The sequence below is a fragment of the Panthera tigris genome, chromosome B1 (assembly GCF_018350195.1).
Source record: "Panthera tigris isolate Pti1 chromosome B1, P.tigris_Pti1_mat1.1, whole genome shotgun sequence".
NCBI lineage: Eukaryota > Metazoa > Chordata > Mammalia > Carnivora > Felidae > Panthera > Panthera tigris.
The window spans coordinates 30,367,817-30,372,052 of NC_056663.1; the positions used below are offsets into that span (position 1 = coordinate 30,367,817).

Below are 4,236 nucleotides of genomic sequence, written 5' to 3' on the forward strand. Positions count from 1 at the left end.
CATAAGCGCTGGAGGCAATTAAGAAGGAGGTTGACCAGTTCAGAAATGGGGTTTATAACTTAATCCTGGAGACCAGGGCAAGGGAGTAGAGAAAGAGAATTTAGGAGGGGACGGTAATGTGCTAGTTGAGTGAAGACGATCAGGACCCAATCTGGATTACTGACTGGGAAGATGGCGGCTAGGAGATGGATTCAGAGGGAATTTCTGAGGTGGAGGAAAATGGACTTCATGGCTAAATGAATGGGGGACGTGACGTGGGAAAGAATCCAAGGATGTCATTGAGCTTGGGCTTTGGAACAGTTGCTAACATCTGTTCTAAGAAGTTTGGTGAAACACTGTTCACTCACAGAAGTCCAAGAGGCAAAGGCTGAGATAAGGCCAGCACCTTTCCTCAGCGTGGTCAGACCATGACTGGAGCTGGGGGCTCCACGTGCTGTGCTGTGCTACCACCTGCGTGGCTATCCTCATTTCATCTTCCCAGCAATGCTATGAGGCAGGTGTTGTCATTCTCATGCTACAGATGGGAAAACCAAGGTGCCGCTATGTGAAGAATCTTGCCTAATGTCATCTGGCCAGAGAATATATTGGAGTTGGAAATCAACCAAGATTTGCCTGATGCCAAAGCTCCAGTTCTTACCCAATTCTCTCTATCTGCTCCCCCTATAGCGATGCCTGCCTCATAGGATTATACTGGAAAACCACTTAAGAAGATCACCCCCTTTAAAGGAAGAGGGTGTCTCTCCACAGCAATAGATTATTTTCTGGGCTTATCATGTGAGAGGAGATGCCAGCTGAAGCCAGCCTGTCTCCATTTTCAAGCTATTTATGATAAAAGCAACATTTCACTAAGCCAGACGTGGGACTCACGCCATCCCCTATATCTGTATCCATTCACTCACTCACTTACGGTTCATCCCCTCGCCACCTATTGGTAACCTTCTTCCACTGTTTTCTACCATCCTATGCTGTGCCCAACACCGCGTCACTTGTTTGAAGATGTCCAGGATGCTTTAGGAAACCTCTCCTGTTGTTCTTCTTCCTCTTACCATCCTCCATGGAAAAGCAGCACCCCTTTGGCATTCGGACAGTTCAGAGAGGAATAAACGTGTCTGTCTCACTTCTGGAATTGCTAAAAAAATGCTACAGATCATTTCTCACCTGATATTTAAGGAGCTAGATTGGGATCTGCCCCATTGGTCTTCCAGGAAATAAACTATTTTAATTATCTAACTTAACGCAGTCTTCACAAATAGTAGCAAACCTTCTATGTCAGGGAGAACTAGGCTGGCCGACCAGTGGGTTGGAATGCCTCAAATGTGAGTTTCATCTGTGGAAAATTGGGGCTTGCAAAATTAGTGCTGTTGGATGATTCTGTTCACCCAGGTATTCATGTTTATTTTGAAAATTAAGGGATCTGGTCTCAAGGTGAACAGAGCAACGGAAAGCAGTTTGTATGGTTATCAAAATATTGTCAGTACTACAGACAATAGGGTAAGCCTGGCCACCATGAAGGAGAACTCCAAGCCTCAAGGTTGAAGATAAGAGGGAGAGCTTGATTTTTGAGTCTCTATAAATCGGTGCAACTTCTAGAAAGACTGAATCACTGGTTTTCAGGTTATCAACAGCAGCATGTACCACATCATTTTAGACATAAGGTCTGTGGCTGACAAACCAATTAGTTGTGAGCTCCTAGGTGTTAGGGATTGTGCTAGACTCACTTTCAGCCCTAGCGTTTAGCACAGCACCTGAGACATAGAAAGTCCTTAATACATACTGTTCAGAGCTACTGCTTGAGGCATAACTGTCAACAGGGACAATCATAAAGCTCTACAGAAGCAAGTAATTTAATTCACTCAAGATTCTTCTCCCTACCAGTCTTACCCGAGATGAATAGCAAAGGAGTATTTTGATTGGGGGAGGGTGAAAGTGTGGATGGTTTTATAAATGAAGACAGATCAATAATATTATAGTGATGGTCGTTTCTTATGTAGCTAATATTTCATAAAGGAAAAAAATTTAGAAGAAGAAAGAGTAGAAAGAGGAATCTGTGATCTTTTCAATTAATGTAATGGAGATCTCAATTTAGCTCGAACAGCCCAACATGCCTGGGCCTGTCTATTGAATTGGTGGGAGCAGCTGCCAGAAGCCTGTTTGCTTATGGATTGAGGGTCCTCTTGGGAGAGTTCTCATTCTGAAGGAAGAAGTTGCCTGGCAACAAGTCTGACCCCTGGAGACTGACTCACCCAACGGAGAAGCAAGGAAGCCTGAGCACAGTGTGGTATCTGTCATCTAGATCCATCTCCCAGCTGGATAACTTGAATGTATGTCTAAGTGCCACCTAGACTGGGGAGTCTAAATGTACAAAGTAGAGAAAAATCAACTTCCTTATTAATATCCTTTTAAAATACGGGAGTACAATACAGTGTTTCAGGATCCATCTGATAGACTAAAACCTAATTACGGGTATGGACATGTCACCAAAGCGTTCCTTACAATGCATGGCAAAGAAGCGATAGAACCAGGGAGAAGACTTTGAAGTCCAGTGAAGCATTCAGAATCAGTACCTGTACGATGTGATAATATCAGCATAAAACTCATGGGAATATGTCTGCACCTGCTCTATAGCATCAGTGACAAAGTGGCACTCAGCAGAGGGCTGATGGGAAATGGTTGCAACTAAAAGACCTTTAATTTCTTTTTAAGTTTATTTATTTTGAGAGAGAGAGAGAGAGATGAGTAGGGAAGGGGGGGGGGAGAGAGAGGGAGAGAGAGAATCCCAAGCAGACTCAGCACTGTGAGTGCGGAGCTCCACATGGGACTCTAACCCATGAACCGTGAGATCATGACCTGAGCAGAAATCAAGAGTTGGATGCTCAACTGACTGAACCACCCGGGCACCCTGACCCTTTAATTTTTTAATGGGATCACTATGCTCTTCCATGTTTCCCCAGGGAAATCCTCAATCCCCTACACAAATTACAGGGTGAAAATAGACGCTTGCAGAGGTGAGGACAAGGATGCGGCCCATTTCCATCTCCAGCCGCACCGTGGATCCAAAAGGAAATGTATGTGTTAAGTAAAAAAGGAATGCCAATCCTTTTACATAAGGCCCAGAGTAAAAATAATATTTACAATTAATTTAGTCTATTTTTATCCTTCTCAAAATTTATATAATGAGAGACATTTATTTTATTTTTTTTTAAAGAAAACCTGTTCTAATTATAAGATGAATGCATTCTGGGGATTTAATATACAGCATGGTGATTATAGTTAATGCGGTATTGTATACTTGAAAGCTGCTAAGAGAGTGGATCTTAAGTGTTCTTATCATGCACAAAAGATGCTGTGTGGTGATGGAGGTGTGAACTAACCTTACAGTGGCGTAATCATTTTGAGATAAATGTAGATAGATAGATAGAGATATCTAGATACATATTTTATATATATTTTTATACATAGAAAATCATGTTGTACACTTTACACTTATACAATGTTTTATGTCAATTATAGCTCAATAAAGCTGAAGAAAGAAAACAGAAAAATGGACCATCAGACCATGGCTTCCACCTTTTGCTTACAAAATATGTTCTTAATACATATGTGACTTACCTAGCATTTTCCCTGTGATACCAAGTGGAGGTAGGGGAAAGGAAAGAATATGCACTCCCAGGCAAAGCTTTGGCATATGAAAATTTAACTTGAAGACCTCACCATCCTTTTCTGCTACCTTTTCCCAACCATGATGTGTCCCTCTCCCTGAGAGCTCCTGTCCCTTATGACTCCATGCCTCTTGAGGCTCTGCTCCAGAAAGCCTTTAACAAGTTTACTTACAGGGTTAGTTGTGTGTGTTTCCTTTTCTCCCCCCCCCCCTTTTTTTGTATCTATCAAAATGTTTTAGCAGCAAATCCAAATGAAAAGAAAATTTGTGGGTCCTACAAGAGAGCCCTACAGACAGCCCCTTTGGTCACTTCATATTGTAGTTGTTCACCTTATTTACCTTTAAAGAAAGGCAGGAGAAAAGTAAATCTGACCCAGATGTCTTTGTGTTAGCAGAGGAATTCAATAGTATTGTCACAAGGATTGCTTCAGAGGAGGACTTCTCAGGACTCATTTAGCCGTGAACGACTCTGTAACCCACAGTGACTCCTGGGCCTTTGAGTGTGTCCATTGCATCGTGCCCCGGTGGCTCACGGGAGTGCATTAAGGGCAATCTGGAAAGCTGGCATGACAAGGTGA

General features: G+C 42.5%; 1 long non-coding RNA gene across 1 annotated transcript; it reads left to right on the forward strand.

The window, feature by feature from the left end:
• The first annotated feature begins 2,247 nt into the window (after nt 1-2,247).
• Nucleotides 2,248-3,835, forward strand: LOC122237616. The gene is made up of 3 exons (XR_006216202.1): nt 2,248-2,321; nt 2,952-3,065; nt 3,511-3,835. It is a non-coding gene; the product is annotated as an uncharacterized LOC122237616 (long non-coding RNA).
• Nucleotides 3,836-4,236: the final 401 nt, after the last annotated feature.